The sequence below is a fragment of the Dipodomys merriami genome, unplaced genomic scaffold (assembly GCF_024711535.1).
Source record: "Dipodomys merriami isolate MVZ:Mamm:240054 unplaced genomic scaffold, mDipMer1.0.p SCAF_1, whole genome shotgun sequence".
Taxonomy (NCBI): domain Eukaryota; kingdom Metazoa; phylum Chordata; class Mammalia; order Rodentia; family Heteromyidae; genus Dipodomys; species Dipodomys merriami.
In genome coordinates this window covers 96,743,839-96,767,920 of record NW_027202270.1, presented here as the reverse complement: position 1 = coordinate 96,767,920, position 24,082 = coordinate 96,743,839, and positions in this window count along the sequence as shown.

Sequence of the window (24,082 nt, the reverse complement as noted above, 5' to 3'; positions counted from 1 at the left end):
CTGTGAGTTCATGATTTGAGGTGAGCTACAATGACAACAACAATATTCAATCTGATTCCAAAAGCTGAGCAGGTAACAATATACAAAGAGTAACACAAACTGTCAGGCACCAGGGGCTCACTCCTGTAATTCTAGTTACTCAGGAGGCTGAGTTCTGAGGATTGTGGTTCAAAGCCAGATTGAGCATTATAGTCTATGAGATTTTTATCTCCAATTAACTACCAAGAAGCCAGGAAAGCAACCATCGCTCAATGTCAGAGCACTAGCCTTGAAGACAAAAGCTCAGGGAAAGTGCCAAGGCCCTGAGTCTAAAACCCAGTAATAATAAAACAACCAAAAAAAAAAAAAGAACACAGACTCCACACATGTTCCACAACTATCTTCCTGATATACTTAAGCAGAAATGATACTTTATGTTCTGTAAACTAACAAACTTACCACTCAATTCTGACCACTCATCAACAGAAGAATCTCTTGTAAATAGTTTAAACATAGAAAATAGTGTTATAATCGACAATAAATTATAAATCACACCGTCAAAGCTGAAAACATAAACTAAAGATGACAAAGAGAAAAATATTCAACAAAGAAAAAGCACAATGAAAAGTAAATTTCGGTGAGAATTTGAAAATAATTAGAGGGGATTCTTTTCCTTAAGAAGATACAGCAGAAATAGATAGCTCAAAGAATAGATGGCAAAATGATAGAAAGAAATGAATTTAGAGCTGGAGGATTTGGGAAATAATTAGAAGGGAAAACACTGTCCCTGATTATGACTGAATTCAGATGAGTAAGTTCATCTTCCATGGTGATGAAGGAAACGGAACAAGATGTACTGTCATCCCAGTCAACAAGAAAAAATGGAGTAAATATAGAAAGGAAATGTTTTCATGCATTTTACAACAGGCATTATGTGAGCAAGATTCCTAAAACAGGAGAAAAGTAGGTGAACCTTATGATCAAATTCGATTTCTGTTCGAAAAATTTTCTTCTAGACTATGTTGTGATAAAGTAGACTCCAGAAAAAATTGAGTGGTCATAGTAACGTGGAGAAAGACACCTGGATGTGTGGATATGTTCACAGCATGTGTAAGGGAGTACTGGGACCGGAGAAAGTATATAAGTAAATATTCTGGAAATCTGCCTAGCCACTCTGTATTAGCTAGGGAACACTGTGTCAGGCACTTGTAGTTTGAGGGAAAGAGACAGCAAAAAAAATCAGTAAAACCAGATAAAAATGAATACAGACTTCCTTTCAGAAACTATACAAATGATAAGATAGTGAAAATGTTGAAAGAAATAAATGTTGAAAGAAATAAATATGCTTTCTCTAGACTTCTATGTATTCAACATAAGATCCAACAATGTAGAAGGTAACATTTTTATTTTTTTAATAAAGACTGAACGTATATTTTAATAAATGGCAATTTGGTAGATATTAGTGGTTCACTTCTGTATCCTAGTTACTTAACAAGCAGAGATTTGGGGCTGGGAAGGTGGCTCAGTGGTAGAGTGCTTGCCTTGCATACATGATACCCTGGGTTCGATTCCTCAGCACCACACGAGCAGAAAAAGCTGAAAGTGGTGCTATGGCTCAAGTGGTAGAGCTTTGAGCTGAAGAGCTGAGGAACAGCACCCAGGCCCGGAGTTCAGGCCCCATGACCGTCAAAAAATAAAAATAAAAAAACTGAGATTCAGAAGATCGCAATTTGAAATTCTTCAAGAGGTAAAAACAAAAAACAAAAATACCTAATTGACAATTGAATCTATATAGAGGGATGAAGAGCATTTGAAATTATTTTTTTAATCTTGAAAAAGGAAATCAACACAGAACTAAAAAAATGGCAAAGCCTCCATTGCTCCTGGATTGGAAAGATTAACATCATGAAAATGGCAATACTTCCCAAGGCTATCTACAAATTCAACGCAATACCTATCAAAATTCCAACCTCATTCTTCAAGGAAATGGAAGAGGCAATCCAAAAATTCATATGGAACAATAAAAGACCCTGAATAGCAAAAACACTCCTCAATGGAAAGAACACTGCTGGAGGAATATCAATACCAAATTTCAATCTCTACTATAAAGCCATAGTAATCAAAACAGCTTGGTATTGGCATAAGAACAGACCTCAGGACCAATGGAATTGAATTTAAAACCCAGAAATGAACCTACAGACCTATAGCCATCTAATCTTCGATAAGGGAGCTAAAACAATAGAATGGAACAAAGACAGCCTCTTCAGTAAATGGTGCTGGCAAAATTGGTTAACTACATGTAGAAAACTAAAGCTAGATCCTTATATATCACCCTGCACCAGAATCAACTCCAAATGGATCAAAGACCTTGAACTCAAAGCAGACACTCTGAAAACATTACAGGATGGAATAAGAGAAACCCTAGGTCTCCTTGGCTCAGGCCGAAATTTTTTGAATAGAGACCCGGAAACACAACAAATCAAAGAAAGGTTGGACAAATGGGATTGCATAAAGTTGCAGAGCTTCTGCAGGGCAAACGACACAGCTAGCAAGATCAATAGAAAGCCCACGGATTGGGAGAAGATCTTTACTAGCCATACAACGGACAAGGGTCTCATATCTAAAATATACTTGGAACTCAAAAAATTAAACCCCCCAACAACAAATCCTCAAAGAAACAACTGCCCAATAAATAAGTGGACGAAAGACTTAAAGAGAAACTTCTCTGAAGAAGAAAGAAGGATGGCCAATAGACACATGAAGAAATGTTCAACATCCCTAGCCATAAAAGAAATGCAAATCAAAACAACATTGAGATATCACCTCACCCCAGTTAGAATGGCAAAAATCAAGAACTCTAACAACAACAGATGCTGGAGGGGAGGTGGACAGAAAGGAACCTTACTTCATTGTTGGTGGGAATGTAAACTTGTTCAACCACTTTGGAAAGCAGTATGGAGGTTCCTCAAAAGACTTCACATAGAACTCCCCTATGACCCAGCAATCCCACTTTTGGGCACTTACCCAAATGTTTACAAACAAGACCACACTAAAGCTACCAGCACAACAATGTTTATTGCAGCATTATTTACCATAGCTAAGATATGGAACCAAGCCAGATGCCCCTCCGTAGATGAATGGATCAAGAAAATGTGGTATATATACACAATGGAATTCTATGCCTCCATCAGAAAGAATGACATTGCCCCATTTGTTAGGAAATGGGAAAACTTGGAAAAATTATATTAAGTGAAGTAAGCCAGGCCCAAAGAAACATAGGTCCTATGGTTTCCCTTATTTGCAATATCTAGTTATGCATGAGTCAAGTGGAAAAGGTCAGATAATGTGATGTCAGGAAAATGAACCCTTAGATATGTATTTTAATGTTTTTTTCTTTCATGCATGTGTTTCTAATGCATTTATAAGATTATCTCTTTGTTGCTTTGTATGTCCCTCCCCCACAGTATAACCCCTGCTTTCACTATATTTGATGTCAGTATAACTTGTGGAGGAGATGGGGAAAAACCAGTTGTTTAAGGATACAGGTGGACCTGTTGCAACAATGAGAAGTACAAGTTTTCATGTCCAAAACGAGCTTTACATCGTCGATGCAGGGGTGGGGGGAATGTGGGGGAAGGAGAAGGATTGGGATTGGGGGGGAGGGGGGAGGATGGGAAGGGACGTGAAGGGTAAACAAAAGGAGGAGGCTGCAATGCTTGGTAAGAAATGTACGCATTATCCTGCCCATGTAATTGTAACCCCTCTGTACAGTATGTTCACAAATAAAATAAAATATAAAAAAAAGAAATTATTTTTTTAAAAAACCTTGATGAGCATACTTTTTGAAAATTTACCTAATTTATTTAATGTCCAATTGTGTAACTTTAAAAAAGATGTATACATAAGTATCATAGCACCACCAGCTTAAAAGGAGATGAGAACACTCAAGATACTTTTAAAGAAGGAGCCTGGCACAGGTGGCTCACATCTGTAACTCTAGTTACTCAGGAGGCTGAGATCTGAAGATCACAGTTTGGAGCTAGCATGGGCAGGAAAGCCTGTGAGCCTCTACTCTCCAATTAAACACTAAAAAGCCAGATGTAGAGCTGTGGCTCAAGTGGTAGAGTGCTAGCCTAAAGCAAAAAAGCTCAAGGACAGCACCCAGGCTCCTGAGTTCAAGTCCCAGGACTGGCACAATATTAATTAATAAAATGTTTTTTATCCATAAAGAAGAATGCACTTATGTCATTTGCAGGAAACTGGATGGAACTGAAGATCATCATGTTAAGTCACATAAGCTCGTTCAAAATTGCAAAGGTCAAATGTGGATTTAAACTGTTGATTTAAACAGTAAATATACACATTTATGAATATGTATACAGAAATGGATATGGAACATTATTGTACTTTTGGACCATTTCAGGGTATGAAAGCGAGGAAGGAATAAAATAATTCTGGTGGGTAACTATCCAAAACCAAAAGTGTTCACAACTTTTATTTTTTGTAATCTGCAATATGTTATTCCTATAGGCAAACAAGGTCAAACTTATAATTTTCATAAATTTGATTTTGCAAATCTTATAAAAGCTAAAGCTCCTTTTACTTAATGTAATGAACAGGTGATGGTGGCATGCGTAATGCAATTTTCACAAATGAAGGGAAATGTAAGTTTATATTTCTGTATTCAAGGATAAAAATATGAACTAACTCAATAAAGATGAGCAATATTAACCTCAAGGAGTTAATCATCAGAGTGAATGAGGGAAAATATTATAATTACCAATATAGGAAGGTAGTCATTAAGGTGAACTAAGGCACATAATATAGTCTGCAATATAATGTAAACAAAAGCCAAAGTTCCCATAGCAACACAAACTTTTCTCCAATATATACATCCTTACTTTGGATTACTAGTTAGGGTTTTAAATTTATAGTTTCTTGTACATTTGTATAATAAGGGCATGTCAATGTGGTTCTGAGAACAATAAAAGTTTATGTGTTCATCTTCAGACGTGTGTTCATTAGTAATTCTCATACTTAATTTTCTATGTGTTGACATCCCCCATAGATTATGGGGGCATTTCAGATCATTGTCATGAAATTGTATTTATCTTATCAGTAGGAATGTTTGTGAGCATTTTATTGCTTTAGCTTAAACAAAAGGCATATGTATTTTAGGAACATATATAGTATGTCAGATTCAGTTTTAAAACTTTGATCATTAAATCTAGTACTATTAAAATACAAAGTTATATACATATTAGGCAATATAATAGCCAGCTCTCGATTATTTAACCTAAGCAATAAAAGAGCAGATACATTGGGTGCTAGCTACTTAGGGGGCTGAGACCTAAAAATTGCTAGTCAAAAGCATCCCAGACAGAAAAGTCTGCTGAGACTCTTATCTCCAATTAACCACACACACACACACGCGCGCGCGCGCACGCGCGCACACACACACACACACACACACACACACACAAATAAAAAACAGATGTGGAGCAAGTTTTAGAGCACTAATCTTGAGCACAAAAGCTCATAGACAGTTCCTAAGGCCAGAATTCAAGTCTCAAGAGCAGCATGAAGAAAGAATAAAAAAAGAGTAGATACAATGAAATTATGTTTTTCATTCAATGTGGAAAATTGTATTGCTATTCTTTTTTTTCTTTTTTTTTTTTTTTTTGCTTATGTGGTGCTGAGGAATTGAACCCAGAGCCTCTGGCATGCAAAGCAAGCGCTCTACCACTGAGCCACCTTCCCAGCCCCTGTATTGCTATTCTTTCTGCAAGAAATTTTTTTCTTTTATAATTTTAGTTCAAATAATCTACCCCATTTTAGCTGTATTTTTGCTTTAAATTTCCTTAGAGAATAAAACAAGATGATTTAAGCATTTATTTTACAAAAATCTTCTTTGTGATCATTAAATATTAATATTTGTAAACTTTTTCTGAATGTGCTAAGTAGATGACAACTACAATTACTTATATTTTACACTTAGAAAAAGATGTATCATCCAAGGTCTCACGCACACAAAAAAATGACAAACTGGCAATATAATCTTCATTCAATATCAACCAGAAAATCCTACCATATCTAGAGTAGTTGGGGGAATTTTTTTTTTCTGTCGGTCATGGGACTTGAACTCTGGGCTTGGGCACTGTCCCTGAGCTCTTCAGCTCAAAGCGAGTGCTCTACCACTTGAACCACAGAGCCACTTATGGTTTTCTAGTGGTTTATTGGAGATAAGAGTCTCACAGACATTCCTGTCCGGGTTGGCTCTGAACCGCGATCCTCAGATCTCAGCCTCCTGAGTAGCCAGGATTACAGGCATGAGCCACCCGCATTGGGCAGGGGAATTCTTGTATTTATTCATCTAGATAGAAACTTGCACATTTTGAGGAAGAACTGACAATTAGATGCTTATGTTACTGAGCCTTCCACAGGCTCTCTGTTTCAAAGAAAACCTATATTGTTAACATATGTTTCTCATAAAACGGAAAGAGTTAGAAAAATTAGTTTTACTGCTCTATCCATTTCCAATTTTGATTATTTCAAATACTTATCTTTTAGAATTATGTTATAATATGAAGAGATACTCTTCCAGTGAAGGTTCATTTGCAGTCTCAAACTATTTTGGAGCTCAAAATATATATGGTGTATAATGGAGGATCTGATAGATAAATCTTTTTTTCTGGGAGCTAGTGTCTCACACCTGTAATCAATCTTAGCTACTCAGGAGGCAGAGATCTGAAGATCATACTTCAAAGCCAGCCTTGGCAGGAAATTCCATGAAGCTTTTATCTTTTGTTAACTACCAAAAAGCTAGAAGTGGAGCTGTTGCTCAAGTAACACAGTGCTGACCTTGAGCACAAAAGCTCAGGGACAGTACCCAGACCCAGAGTTCACAACACAGACCTGGCAAACAAACAAAAAAGAAAAGAAAAAAATTATTTTCTGATATATATAATTGTAAATATAATTTCATATGCATATAAAATTTTCATTTTGGTATGAATAAAAATAGTTTTATTCATGTTGCCAGGAAAATGAAAATCCATGTGTTGAAATGTAAATTTTAAAACAAGGATGTCCAATTTCAGGAGGGAAATCATCTCTTTTCAAGACAATGATAAATATTCAAGTTTTCCTTCATAAAGGTAATATTTTTTTGTCTAAGTCAACATACTTTACCATTTTTAAACTTTTCCCATCATATTTTTGACAGTAGGTTTTCCAATTTTGACAGCTCTTTAAAAGTAATTTTAACAGCCGAGTGATTTCTCTTCTAAGCAAAGTCAGATTATGTGAAATGTCAATGCAAAAACTATACACTTTGACACATAATCATTTTTCATTGAATTTACTTATTAATTTTGCTTGCTATTACTAATAAAATATAAGTGCCTAGCTAATTGTATTGCTTTTTAAGTGTTTTAAAGTTATTTCAAAACTGTATCCTTTTCTACAAGATGTCTAATTTTGTCGTAATTAGTGGCCCTTCCAAAAATAAAGGGAGAGCAGAGTAGCAGAGCTAGGCAGAGCCTAGGCTGCTGTGCTGGGTGATCTGGTAATGAAAAAGCACTCTTGTAAACCAGGATGAAGACAACCAAGTTTTGGAAACAGCCCAGATGTCCTACAGTGGATAAATGGATCAAGCAAATGTGTGATGGGTGGATGGATAGATGATAGACAGACAGACAGATAGACAGACAGACAGACAGATACATACATACATACATACATACATACATACATACATACATACATACATACATACATACATACATAGATCTGGATTTTACTCATTTGTCAGAAAAAATAAATATGTCCTCTGCAGGGAAATGCATGGGGAGGAAAAATATTATGCTTAAGTGAAACAAGTTAGGCTTAGAGAGATGGGTATATATTTTCTCTCATTTGTAGAAATTAGATCTAATTTATAAACATATATGAAAATATAGGATCATATGAAGATACAAAAAATTGACTAAAGTATGATGTAGGCCAGGGTCAAGTCTAAGGCTTTAATATCTATGGTATTAAAGATCTTACAAAATGAATACCAGGAAGCTGAAATGTGTGTTCTCCAGCTAGGGGAGAGATTAAGAGATGAGGGGTTGGGACAGACAAATGGAGAAAGGAAAAGTATGTGGATACAGTCATAATATTTATTGTACACATATCATCATGGAACCACCTAACTTGAAGGGGGTGGGTAGCCTTGGTAGAAATGGGGGAGAATAGTGGAAGGGGTGACATTGATTAAGATGCATTGTACTCATAAACTGACACATTGAATTGAATGCCCTTTGCACAACTACTTAAAGATATTTTTCAAAATATCACAGGCAAAAGGCATTACTGGAATCTCCTGGAGAAAATATTGCAACACAGTTGCAATGTTTAAACACAAACATATTTTAAACCATACTTCTAAGTGGTAATGATAGTGAAGACAATGGTGATGATGATTGTAGTGATTAAAAATGTAGGAGAAAAACAAAGGAGGAGGTAACCATGCTTGATAGGAAATGAACTCATTACCTTATTCGTGTAACTGTAACCCCTCTGTACAGCATCCTTACTATAAAATTTTTTTAATGTTTCACTTTTTAAAAATAACTGGTAATTTCCAGACATTAGCATATTTCTTTTTTTTACAGTTAGTATGCATTGGTTGTATGGAGAGGTTCATTGTAACATTTCTATGTGTGCATACAATATACCTCATCATCTCACCTCCTCTATCACTCTCCTTTACTCCCTTCTTAAAGCAATTCAACAAATTTCATTGTTCCATTTTATGTATGCAATTGAACTACTTAAATCAGACCATATTCATCCTCTTTCACCTTCTCTGTTCACCACCTGCACCCACCACTGATACCCACCACTAAACAGCTTGTTTCACTGTCCTGTCATTAATTTTTTTTTTAGTGTTAACTATATCAAGGATTGTCATGATGGTTATTTCAGTCATTCATAGACTATACTTTCATCAGAATAACCTTCTGTATTGTGTTCTCTTTCTCTATCCCCTCACCCCCTTAGACCAACATCTTTCATTGCAACTGTTTGTGCCATATAGGTACGTTGCAATCTATTTCAAAATTATTCAATCTCTATCACTTTTCCCTTATTCCCTTCCCCCTCTTCCTTCACAAGTCTCACAGTTGGAATTATGTTCTCTCTGTACTATATACTATAAAATTAATTCTTCCAAAATGCAGAGTCAATGTATTTTTAGTGTAGCCATAGTTGTGCAATAATCATCAAAATGATGTTTAGGCTATTTTTAATACTCCCAAAGAAATTCCATACAAATCTCTAACCACTACTTATTGCTTAGTCTCCAACTACTCAAGAACAATATTCTATTCAGTTTTTCTATGGATTTACCTACTATAGAATTTTTTTGTAAATAGAACCCTATTATACATAATCATTTATCAGTTCCTTACCTTAGAATGAAGTCTTCAATTTTTATACGTGTTGAATATTGAAACACTGATGGAGAACATATATATCAATGCATTATTGATGTATTTTATATGGATATGACACATTTTGTATTTTTATATGGATATGACACATTTTGTTTATCAACTCATCTACTGATCAAATTTTGGCTATTATAAGTAAATACTTTTTTAGACTGCTTCAACTCAGCACTTTTTATCTGCTACCTGTACCACTAACCTGTTCTACTTTATATTATTTTTTTATATGGAGTATCTCTTTCCCAAGGACCATGATCATCCAGCATCTGCCTCACTTGTAAGTAGAATTACTGATAAGAATCATTATATCTAGCTTGTCTTTTGAGATAAAGTCTTGTTAACTTTTTTCCTCAGATTGATCCTGAACCACAAACTTTCTATTTCCATTTCTAGTGTGCCCAGAATTATAGGAATCTACCACCATTAAGATTCCAATAATTAATGTTTAAATGTTTAATTGTAAATTTCAAATGAATATACACTTTCATGTGTTTTGAATTTCTGGGTCATATTATAACTCTTTATTTTTGTCAGTCGTGGGGCTCTGGGCTTGGGCACTGTCCCTCAGCTCTTCAGCTCAAGACTAGCGCTCTACCACTTGAGCCACAGTGCCACTTCCGGTTTTCTGAGCAGTTTATTGGAGATAAGAATCTCACGGACTTCCCTGCCTGGGTTGGTTTTGAACTGCGATCCTCAGATCTCAGCCTCCTGAGCCACCAGCGCCCAGCTATGATAACTCTTTAACAGTGTAAGAAGTGATGAATAATTCCACAAACTGGCTGTCTTGCTTTATAATTCTACCAGCAATATATGAGACTAAAGCTATGCAGTAATTTTTGTATGTGTGCATGTGTTATAGGTTTAGAGAAAATAGTAACTCACTACTATATGGTAAGAGAAAACACAGCAGCAAATCCTCATCCTGCAATTGATTGGATATTTCTGCTATCATATTATGAAAATAATGAATTAGTGAAAAAGAATTTTAAACTCACCACAGTTCCTCTATATTCTTTAATGTGTCTTTCTCTTCTTTAATCTACAGATGTATGATAGAAAATTAATAGAGAAAGATTGGACATTTCAAGCAACGTAAACTTCTAATCTACTTATTACACTTTTGCTTAGCTGTTCTAATCAAGGCTGGCATTCTACTTCTTGAGCCACATCTTCACTTCTGGCTTTTGGCTGGTAATTTAGAAATAAGAGACTCAGATTTGTTTGCCTGGGCTGGCTTCATGCCTTGCTCTTCAAATCTCAGCCTTCCGAGTAGCAGCATGTGATAAGCCATGAGACACTCATAATATTTTCATTTTAGACAGTAAGCTAGAAGGATAGAGGCATGTACTTATTGTTAATTTCCCTGTATAGAATTTCATTTACTTTATCTATATATCAAACAGTTATACATAGTCTTTTGTATGTTCTTCCCCCATGGTATAACCCCTGTTTTCCCAGTATTTGATTCTGGTGCCCTGCATCTTGTATATACATATATCTAATCTGGGGAGGAGAAAGGAAATAATAAAATACTGAAACAAGGATACAGGTTGACCCATTGTAACAATAAGATGTACAAGACACTATGTTGAAAACGAACTTTACAACTTCAGAGGGGGAGGGAAGAGTTGGAGAGGTAAGGAAGGAATGGATGGTAGGGGATAAACAAAGGAGCGGGTAACAATGCTCGATAGGAAATGTACTCATTACCTTACTCGTGTAACTATAACCCCTCTGTACAGTTTCTTTACAATAAAAATATATATTAAAAATAGTTATATATAGTCATCAAAGGCAACAATGAGCAAAGCCAATATGATCCATGTCCATTTCTTTGCAGTCTTAGTACAATTGTTAAAGTCCTGTTCCTGGAGATATGCTTGATAGTTAACAAATTTAACCTTAATAGTCTAATATAAATAGACAGGGAATCAATTATATAATGTGTGGACAAAACAGAGTAAGACAAAGAAACTCTCTCTTTAATCATTAAGTCTATTTATCATGAGACTGACCAATAAACAGGTATTTCTTCAAGTGTGGTAAGTATCTTGATATGGGTGATTATGTCTCCTTTCCAGTCAGCAGAAATGGAAACATTTAAGAGAAGACTTTATCAAGAAAGTACCGTCTGGAGCTGGGAAGGTGGCTCAGTGGTAGAGCGCTTGCCTTGCATGCTCGAGGCCCTGGGTTCGATTCCTCAGCACCACATAAGCAAAAAGAAAAAAGCCGGAAAGTGGCGCTATGGCTCAAGTGGTAGAGCGCTAGCTTTGAGCTGAAGAGCTGAGGGACAGCGTCCAGGCCCAGAGTTCAGGCCCCACGACCGGACCCAAAAAAAAAAAAAAAAAGAAAGTACCATCTATGTACAACTTCAACCACAGGTATTCAGAAGTTGAAAACGAAGCAAACTGAACTGAGCAAAGATGCATGTGGCTGAAAAGGTCTCCAGTGGCAGATGCAGGAAGATCCAGAGTTTGAAAGTCAGCTGAAACTTCTGTTTACACTGTCTTAAAAAAAAAAAAAACAAAGAAAGAAAGAAAGGAAGGAAGGAAGAAAGGAAGGAAGGAAGGAAGAAAGAAAGAAAGAAAGAAAGGAAGGAAGGAAGGAAGGAAGGAAGGAAGGAAGGAAGGAAAGAAAGAAAGAAAGAAAGAAAGAGAAAGAAAGGAAGGAAGGAAGGAAGAAAGAAAAGGGAAAGGAGGAGGAATGGGGAAACAGTAGGAGTAAGGGAAAGAAGAAGAAAAGAAAGGGAAAGGGGAAGAAGTAGAAAACAAAGAGAAGAAAGAGAGGGGAAATTTGGAAGATATATGAAAAACCTGAGCTGGTGCACAAAATTATGAGAGCATAACAGCCCTGTGAGCTTGTTTCCTGGAAGCCAGAAAAGACAATATAATCAATTTTGTCAAATATTCATGAGAATTCAGGGTGATGTCTGAGAATTGATCATCAGCCTTAGAAAACTGGACTTCACGCTTACATAGATTTTTTTTAAGTTTCTAGAAAGGAAAATAGGAGAAAAATTTAAAACATCCAAAAACATCATTGTTAAAGGACTTTTGTAAAAGACATGAGAGATGAGGAAAAGGAGAAATCCAGAAGGGAAAGTGGAGTCAAAAACAAGTTTTAAAAAAAACACAAACAACAACAACATGTTTATTTCCTGTGTGGATCATCCAGAGAAAGGAAATGTCTACGCAGCGCAAGAAGAAGAAATTGTAGCAGCCGTATTTAGAGTAGGTGAAAGAGGAACAGAATCCACTATACATGAAAATGGTTAGCCTTTTCTAGCTGTGTGGTGATAAAAGCCAAATAAATCAGTACATAAATAAGTTATATCGACCCAACAAGAATTTGTAGTAATTCTCTTCACTTTGATTCTCTTAGTTCAGTAGAAATGTTAACTGAGAACCTAGGATCAGGATGGAGAAAGTGATCATTAGAAATTGAGGCAAAAAGTTGTAAAATAATCATCCAAATCTTACAAAGAAACTACTCTGGGGTTGATATATACCATCTCACTTGAGGACAGTGATCCTATATTTAAGATGAAGCTGACATTGTTCTGTATTTTCCCCCAGCCACCTTAGGTTGCAAGTGGAAATGCACAGAGACAGTTAAGCAGTTTACTTTAATGTAAGCTTCTGTTTTCTAGCTGAACATGAGGAGTGGGTGCCATTTTCATGGAAGTGGTCATCACAGAATGTCTTTTGAAATCTATACCAGTTTGAAGCCTATATAATTGTAAACATCTAAAATCTAAGCAACCACTAAGTATTATGGTATTGCTTAACACTTCAGGAAAAAGTTTTATGGGAATCTATTCACTTTGAGTTCCACTGACAGCTGATTGTATTCTCTACTACTCTTTAAATAATTGTTTCATTTGAAAAATCAAACTATCAAAGTCTTCGAATATCAATAGAAGTATTGTGATACAGGTTGCTCCAGTCATGAGAAAAATCATTTTAAAAAACTAAACTAAAATCACACAACGCAGTAATGTTAAATTATCCCTGAGTGCACATTATTTAGTTCCTCATTAACTTAATTGTTTTCCAGTAAAAATGAAATGTGCAATATGCAAATTAAATAATATTATGTGTCAGAGTTTAAAAGAAATATTCATTTAACATTGGAAGAGTTTTTTTTTTCCTCCCAGGAAATCTTGTTCATTTATTCTACAAGAAGTTTTGTTTGTCTCTATTTGTTCAAAACATAATACAATTGTGAGACCCAGTGCCTGCTGGCAAAGTTGGAATAGCTGTCAGCAGGAAATGGCAAACTAATAATAAGTGCTGGAAAATATTTATATTATAGTTTACCGGGAAGCTGAATGTAGTTTTGTGTTTCATTAGTGCTTTAGGCAGCACATAGAAACATATTTGTGCCCCGTAAGAAGTGGCTAGAACTCTAAATACTATAGTAAGTTATCTTTCAGCTCTCTGCTGGAAGGGGGAGGGGGAATTAATAATAAAAAAGCCTTTTACAGTTGAAATTTAAGAAATTTTAAACGAGACCCATAGGGTAGTAATTAGCAGCATCTCACATTCAGTGTTATTGGACACTAGGCTCCTGGATCAACCACTTCTGTATGTGGCCTCATAATTTAGCTCTGGTTCATAATTTTCAATAACAGAGCCATTCAAGAGGGTGGGGTGGTCGTAAACCACCAGAGGACTCAGAAGTATAGTGATGTTCAAGTACAACGCTGTGTTTATGTACTCCCCAAAGTGTATCAAAGCTCAGATCCAGAGAAATAAAAGAGAAGTCAAACAAAACAAGCATTAGACTGCGTAAAATAAGGTATGGACAAGGGAAACAGGTGAGGCATTGTTTAGGTGGCTAAGGTAGATCAATATCTATTCTTGCAAGCCAGGAATCCTGCCTGCTTACCCCTGGTGCCCTGCAGATCATCTTACGGCTTGCAGACAGACTGTCGCCTAACCCCAACTGACAGACAACCTATTTCACCCCTGTAAAAAATCATACCCATCTTCTCTCTTTGTGATTCACTGAGGGGAGAAAAAACTATAACTGCCAAAATAAAGTCATGACAGATTGCTTTTACCACACTTTCTTGTCCCTTTTCATTAGCTTAATTTAAAAGAATCACTTCTAATTCCTCTTATGATTTTAACCTACTCAATAAAATGCAAATGTATTATGAAAATAACAATGTGTGTCAGAGTGTGCAGGAGGGTGTTTTGGAGGGTCCATGAGGAAGATTAGCACATTTAGCACTAATAGTAAATAAATGTAAAGTATCTGACACATAATAACCACTCAACAGTATAAATTAACATTAGTTTCCCTATCTGAATAACTTTTAAAACTTAGCAGAGAACCTTGCAAAGACACAATAGATACTGAATAGATGCTGACTTCCACCTCATAATTCATAGCAGAGAGAGGCAATATATCAACCATTTTACAAATGTGGCTGACATGCTGGTGATAGCTGAACTTTGACTAAATAACAGGAGGTCTGATTGTTCATATCTTAGGACATAATCACATGAATTTGCTTTATACTGATTATGTTCTCACCCAAACTTTTAATATTTTACTTTTCCTATGCAGAAAATGTTTTAATTCCAATGGAAAAATAAAAGCTGGAAGTTCTTCCTAAAGAAAGCTTTTTAATTATATCAAAAATAGCCAGTTATAAAACAAATAGCCAGTTATAAAGCTATCTTCAATTGGATTTAGATTGTGTAGACTTCCATGCATTCTATCATTCTATAAGTTTCAAGTTCACATATATAATTTTGTTATTTTTTTCACTTCACATGTTTAACTAAACATTTAAGAGAACACTTTTCCCTTATATAAGAAGAGTAGTAATTACCACAAACACAAAATCTCCACATAAAGAAGAAATTATCTCAAAGGCCAGAAATAAAACAAAAAACATTAAAAAAAAAAAAGAATCAGTTCTTCTAATTTTGCTTTGGTAAATGAGAATGATTACACACCTTCAGTTCTTTTCATATGCAAATAATAATTTATAGATATCAATTTGTTACATTTTCAAACAAAAGCTTTAATTTTTCTTGTCTGAAGCAATAAAACAATGACAGGTTAACTTATCATTAAATAAACCGCACTAAAAGCCAAGAATAAGAACTTTGTTTCAAACTTTGTTTCTTTAATCTTCAAAGTAGAAAGGTCATATTTTGTAGACTGGTGCCTACTCTATCTCTGTGTAATAAGAATATGTTTTTTCACTATGTGACAGTTTTCTGCCTACCTCTTTATGGTAGAAGAAATTGACTTGCTACATTGAAACGTTTGATATAACTCCTCCTGTCTTTTGAACAGGTTATTTCTGGATTATTTTATAAACAAGTGGAAGATTAAATTAATCAAATACATTTTCCTAACTGGACAAAAGTATGATTGTATTAATTTAAGATATGTAACTAGAATTTAAAGAAAATATACATCCCACTAACTTAAAATTGAGACACATGATTAGAATGTGAACAAAGTATTTGAAATTGCTCTCTTCAGGATACCAAAGAGAACTTTCTGTTCAGACTTAAAAGTAAGATTATTTTAAAAAAATAGTTTAGATTAGAATTTCTCCCTCAATGCACTCATCTACTTGCAAAGCTAAGTGTGAAAATTAATTGACAGTTTACTAGGATATTAAAAACGTACTTTAAGAATAAATCATTAGGGCTGGGAAGGTGGCTCAGTGGTAGAGCGCTTGCCTTGCATGCCTGAGGCCCTGGGTTTGATTCCTCAGCACTACATAAGCAAAAAGAAAAAACCTGCAAGTGGCACTGTGGTCAAGTGGTAGAGCGCTAGCCCTGAGCTGAAGAGCTAAGGGACAGCGCCCAGGCCAAGAGTTCAGGTAACACGACTGGACTCCCCCCCCCCAAAAAAAAGAATAAATAATTATAATTACACTAAGGGATTCATTTCACTTGTGACTTATTTTTCACAGTTCCAGGACAGCAGTTCTGAAATATTGTGAGCTCAACTCTAATAAGCAAAATACAATGAGAGCCAAGTGCCAGTGGCTCTTGCCTGTAATATTAACTACTCAGGAGGCTGAGATTTGAGAATTGTAGTTTGGAACCAACCTGAGCAAGAAAGTCTATGAGACTTTTTTTGGGGGGGGGGGGCGGTCACTCATGGAGCTTGAACTGGACATGGTCACTGTCCCGAGTTTTTCAGATCAAGGCTAGCGCTCCACCACTTAAGCCATAGAGCCATTTCCTGTTTTCTGGTGGTTAATTGGAGATAAGAGTCTTACGGACTTTCCTGCCCGGGCTGGCTTTGAACCACAATCCTCAGATCGCAGCCTCCTGAATTTCTAGGATTACAGGTGTGAGCCACAGGTGCCCAGCTTCTATGACACTTTTATCTCCAGTTAACCACGAAAAAGCTGGAAATGGAGCTGTGGCTCAAGTGATACAGTGCTAGCCTTGCACAAAACAGCTCAGGTTAGTATCCAGGCCCTGAGTTCAAGTCCTGGGACTGGCTGGCATGCACACACACACACACACAAACACAGACAAATACAATGAGGTAAATTCAATGTTATAAGTACACATATTATAATATTTAATATATATTTAATTACAATATTTAATAGATACAACCATTTGAATATCAAAGTTATCTCTTAACTTCACAATACAAAATATAGACTTGCTATAAATCCCTGGCCAATCAATTTTCACTAATTCGTAAGTACAAAAAAAAAATAAGCTGTTTGTTAAAGCATGCATTGTTAGTGTCCTTATTATCTCTGTTTGTGTTTGTTTAGTTAGATAAACAGATGAAACATTTCTTATCCAGATGTGGCAATTTCGTTGCTGTCAGTTACCTTTCAAGGATCATAGAAGTTTTGCTTTTAACACATTCCCTGGAGTACCTACATGTTTTCATTATAAACCAGTAGTTGAGAAAACATGTCAGATGCTAAATTCAAAACCCACCGTGAAGAAGACATGAAGAAATGTAACAAATGTTTTAGAAGAAAATGTCTTGAAGTCAACTTACATAAAATCTTAAATGACTTGCCAATGAATTTTAATGAACATTTATGTTGCACTCAAATGCTAAATAATTTCTGCTTAACAACTTTAGAACTGAAATTATTTTTGCCAAATATGCATAAAACCTTAAGCTAAAATGTCTATGTTCCACAATATAAAACTTGAGTGGTAAAACTGTGGAATTTGTAAAACTAATTCAGATATAAAAGCAAAGGAGCAAAAATGTCTCTAGAATACTTAACCTCTTTTAATACTTAGTGCATCATATGAAATCTCACACAGGCCTTGCATTACTCAACATAATTGTAGTTTACATGAATCCTCATTAGCTTGTATATCCAAATAGATGAAAAACTTTAAAAATTTGTAACTAGCTCACAGTTATTAGAGTACATGAAAATTTCAGGAGGTGATGTACAGGCTACAATAAGTCAAATTGTTTTCTCAGTAGATGTTTCCACATCTTTGTCAATTATTATTCTCAAATATCAAGAAGATTATTTATATGATACAAAAATGAAAGAAGATAAATAATGGGATAAGCATCTAATGGATAAGATCAAAAGAATTTCAGCATAGTGCTTATATAACTGCATAGTTAGTAAAGCATTTGTATTTGATGAAATAGAATTCTAATTTCTGTTGATTATGTGTGTGCATATATATATATATATGTGTATATATATATACATATATATATATATATATATATATATATATGGGGAGAGTGAGTGTGTGTTTCTTTTGTTTGGTACAACAAAAACTGGCTGTCTATCCCACACTGGCCTCAAATTCCAAATCTTCTTGTTTCAGCTTTTGGAGTGCTGAGATCATAGGCCAGACTACTTCTGCCTTTAATTCTACTTTATAACAATACATTTACTATCATTTTCTCATACATAACTGTTGAATTAGGAAATAAACACATTTCAAATTATAGAACTGATGAATATATAGACATTTAGTTCTGGAGACTTAGTAACTTAGTAAGGCAGGTGTTTACCTAGCAAACAAACTAAACTTATTATGTTATTTTGTACTAAATTCCTTTTATTCAGGTAAGTTTGTGAAATATATTTTAAATACATCAAAAGTAGAAACAATAAATATTGATTCTAAATATTATTAGTGTTTTGGTTATCAAAAGCAAGCATATAATGAATATATAATCATCTAGAAATGTTGGTCTTTCAATGTACTTAATAACTTAAGTGTCTTTAAATTTACTTAATAACTCAAGTGTCATTTATCCCAAGGTGTATCACAAATACTGAAGAACAGAAGTATTTCTTCACTTAGCCTCCATATTGACAATGAAACCCTGGGCCTTGAGTATGCTAGTCAAGTGTTCTACCACTTGAGCCATGCCACTGCCCTTTTGTTTGTTTTGTGATATAGGACCTCACTAACTTTGCCCATGATGACCTTGAACTCCAGATCTTCTTTCTTCCATCCCCCATGTAGCTGGGATCATAGGTTTGTACTTCATACTCGCTTTCAAATATTGCTTTTGATAAGAATGCAAAAGGATGGTTTGATCCCTATAAAAATATCAAAATATAACACCACTTTCACATATACATATTATGAGAAAAATGTAAGCATTAATTCATTACAAAAGAGAATCATATAATTGAAAATACTCAGTGGAGTATATGAATATAAATTATACCAATATATAAATTATATATATATAATTTATGTATGCATACATACAAATATATAACCAGTATCCAAGAGAATATTGGTATTAATTAAATATTTTATTTATTTATTTATTTTTGGTTGGTCATGGGGCTTGAACTCTGGGCTTGGTCACTATCCCTCAGCTCTTCAGCTCAAGGTGGGCACTCTACCGCCTGAGTCACAGCGCCACTTCCAGTTTTCTAGTAGTTTATTTGAGATAAGAGTCTCATGGACTTTGCTTGCCTGGGCTGGCTTTAAACTGTGATCCTCAGATCTCAGCCTCCTCAGTAACTAGGATTACAGGCATGAGCCACCGCCACCGGCGCCCAGCTTAATTAAATATCTTAATAGAATAATATTTCTTATCATTTATGTTGCGTTGGGTCAAGTTTAAAATAAGCAAAACATACAAATCATGTTCCTTAACAATAGTAACACCATCAAAACATTAAAAAGTCATTTGGAAAAGCACTGAGAATTCTTGTGCTTAATAATAATGCAGAAAACTTTCTCATCAGTGAAGTGTAACTTCTTTATGAAAAGATATATTTTGGAATATCATAGCAAAGCTTACAATGTGTACAAAGTTTGCTGTCACAGCAATTCGTTGTAGAAAAAAAGATGTACTTAAATCTATGGGTGTCAATCCACTTCTTTTCTAGTGTTATAGATACTTAGAAATAGCAGCTAAGTATAAAAAAAACTCTTAAAAGCATTGACTTTTGTACTTCACTCCAACAAAACAATTTGCTATTTGCTTATTTTACAGTTAATCTCCATGCTAAATCTGAAAGTGTGCTCTCAATAACAACTGTAACAAAAGAACGTTGGAGTAATGACACAAGATGATAAAAGCAAGGAAAAGGCTCATTTGAGGATTTCAGTGTATATGAGGTTTAAGTAGAAATGGAGATGGATAAGGGCTTCACAGAAAGTTACCAAAAGAATTCCTATGGAGCAAAATATATCAGTTTGTGGTAGACTCGAATCTCTCACAAGGACTTTCCAACATGAGCCATCTTCCCATGTAAAATGATGTGCAAATCAATTAGCTAGTCTAGTGTTTGTTAATCACTTTGAATTAACTGATGAAAACTTAGAGAAGAATTGTAAGACTAAGTTTTGCTGGTGGCCATCCTTGACTTATTAGCAAAACAGAGATCCTTGACTTATTAGCAAAACAGAGATCTTATGATGTGTTCAACAAATCCATTTCTTTTTACTTCCTGAATACACAGCTGAATACCATTCCCAAACTTTCTCTGAAGGTTGATGGCTTTACGGGATTTGTCTTCAAGGGCCTTCCATAAACATTCATCCTTCTGTACCAAGTAAGAGTGGACACAGTAGAATATTCCAGTAGGATAGAGTCCTTCTGCTATCCTTGAATGTCTGAATGGAATTGAATGGTGCCAAAACTCACTCCACCTCCATTCTCCATCTGACCTATATCTGTATTAAGCCAGTAATATTGGAGAAAGACTAGATGATTGTTATTCATTCACTTATTCCTCTGCTATTGTGAATAATAAAAACTTATGGAATAATAAAATCGAAGACTTGGAGAAAAGGGAAAGTGGCAATTGTGTTGAACATGAAAACGAGTAGGAATAGTGGCTAGAGCCTATACATTCTCAAGTACTCACCTTTTTGTTGAAGTCTTGCTTCCCCAATCAATACCGCATTTATATCATTTTACTACAATACATCATTGTTCATAAAGATGAATGCTTAAAGTATCTTTTTTCACTCATTTTCAAAATATTTTTTATTTTAATTGATATAGTATTTTACAGCTTTATGGTATACACTGTGACATTTACATGCATGTATACATGATCAGGGTAATTGGTATATCCACCCTGTCAGGATTTATGATTTTTTTTGTGTTGGGAACATTCAAAACCATCTTCAAACATACAATTAATTGTTGTCAATCACAGTTATCCTAGCAGGCTCTAAAATATCCCCACTGCACCTCTGAGAGTATTAAACATCTTCTTTCCATGTTCCTCCTCAAACATCCTTCCAACCCTCTGAAAACCTATATTTTGTTCTCTCCTTCCTTATGGAAAACCTAAAAATGAGAAAATGTAGCATTTGTCTTCCTGTATCTGAGTTCACCTAAAGTCCACCAGTTGTATTCCTAATGCCCAAAATGACAATTGCATCCATCCATGGACACTTAGATTGACTCCATATCTTGACTGTTGGGAATATGACTACCATAAATTTGTTCATACAGATAGTTCTTTGATAAACTGATTACACTTCCTTTGGATGCATGTCAGTAATAACAAGACTGGATCATATTGCAGTTCCTGGTCTCTATTTTTTTAGGAATCTCATTCAGTATTGATGTATACTTCTACGTGAGATTTCTCCTTTCTCTATAGTGCTGTTTGTTTCATTTTGGTCCTGTTTTTTGTTTTGTTTGCTCTTTTGATACTAGCTCATCTAACTGAGATAAGATATTTCATTTTGATTTGGATATCTTACCATGCTCTGGGCATAGTGCTAAGCACTTTATGTGTAATATTGCATTTAATTTTCTATAGGAGAGTTTTTTTTAACATGTTCATTATGTGAAAGAAGCTGATTCTTATGATAGTTAAGGTGATCTCACATTTAGTAAGTGGTGAGTCCAGGATTCACATGGTCTTTTCAACTCTGTATCCACCTTTTACTTCAGTGTAGGTGATAGTTGGTCCCAACAACTTAGTGTATGATCATTGGTGATTTTTTCCCATGACTTTCCTGTCACAAATAGAATTACAAAGTTGTGTGTGAAAGTCCCATGTCACAGGAAAGGCTGAGATGAAGCACTGAACTTGTCCAATATAACCTTGGATCTGGTTGTCATATTGGAAATTTTCCACCTTGATTTTTTGACAGAAAAATCCTCATTTTACTGACTGAAATGTTTGATTCTGAAATAAAATAGATCATTTATGAACAAAAAGAACTTCACTGGGATCAGATGTAGCAGTACACACCTGTAATCCCTGATACTTGGGAGAAAGAAGTAGAAGTATCATCATGGAGGCAAAGCCAGGTCAAAAATATGAATCATATCTTAAAATTAAATAAGAACAAAAAAGCAAGATGACTTAAATGGTAAAGAACTTCGTTGCAAAGAATTAATTGCAAAATCCCAGTATTTTGAAAACAAACAAAAACTTCACTGAATCACTGAAGGTCTAAGAAATTCCTTACTTAAAAGTAGCCTAGTTGGGTGCCTGTGCCTTACACCTATAATCCTAGCTATTCAGGATCTGAGGATCATGAAAGGCCATGAGACTCTTAACTCCAATAAACTACCAAAAAGAGCCAGAAGTGAAGCTATGACTCAAGTGATAGAGTGCTAATCTTGAGCAAAAGAAGATCAGAGAGGGGCTGGGAAAGTTGACTCAGTGGTAGAGTGTTTCCTTGCATGCATGAGAGCCTGGGTTCGAGTCCTCAGCACCACAAAAGCAGAAAAAAGCAAAGAGTTCAGTACCCACAACCGACAAAAAATATATATATATTTGGAATATATATATATATTTATATATATTATATATATATATAAATATATATATATATTTGGAATGGTAGGGGAAAAACAAAGGAAGAGGTAACAATACTTGATAGAAAATGTACTCATTACCTTACTCATGTAACTGTAACCCCTCTGTACAGTATTTTGACAATGTGGGGAAAAAAAGAAGCTCAGAGATAGTGCCGAGGCCCTAAGTGCAAGCCCCAGAACTGGCATGTGCATGCACACACGCGCGCACACACACACACACACACACACAGACCAATAACTGTATTTGAAATTTCTGTGATTAGTGTATTTTGTGAGATTGGATGTACTTTAAAACCAGATCATCAGAATATTATTTGAAATGTGTGGATTTAGAATGAAGATATCTTTATGGTAAGATTAGTTAGTAGCATATTGTTTATATTGCCTAAAATTCATTTTTCTATAGGGTTGGCCTTGTCACTGGGATTGAAGTCCAAATGAAATGAAATCCCTTCCCTTATTTCTGAACTATATTTTTATATTGCTTTTGACCTCACTTTATCTATTCTCATGCCTATTTTTTCTGTGGATATTTTACGATTTTCAGAGAAAACCTGCTGCAGAAGAACTAAGCTATTCTTTTAAGACAACTTTGTACATATTTGTTCTGATCTATGTCAGGTTCATCTTAAAGTTTAACCATCAAAATGTTGTTGTCTCTTGTTCTTTTTCTTTCAGATTTCATCTTTGTAACTCATGATTATCATCTAAACCAACTAACAAGAATGAAGACAAGACACAATTTCAGGATGAGATATTTCACACTGAAAAACCTTGGGTGTTTATGAGAAGTAAATGAGGATAAATAATAGCAGCTGTTTTCATTTTCATTCACTTTGAATGGAGGCATAAAGCCACAGGATTCCATTAATCACCTTAACACATATCTTGTTTGCTAGTGTAAAGCAAGTGTCCCAAGAGGCACCGTGTCTCTTTACAATGGTATCAAACTCCATACCAAACAAGAACTGTTGCTCTGGAAAGAGGTGTAGCCAGAACAAATAAATGGTGGCACACAGGTCAGGGTGAGATGGTGCTATACTACTTGCATACCATTAATGAAACCTCTGATGACGATGACATTTCCAGCTTTATGGTAATATAAAGCTGGAATGAGCATAATGAGTGAGCTCCAGGGCCCAGTCCACTTCTGGTGTTCCTTTTATCTGATGCCTAGGGGGTCACTAGTTCACACTGAGTTGGAAACAGGTATGGTAAATGACCAGGATGCTTGCTTCAAGACCAGAATGATTGAGACCTGAATAAATATTTTTATTCCTTTATTATTTTTCTTCTCTATTTGTAAGTTCTTAGAACTTATCATTTCAGGTTTGGAG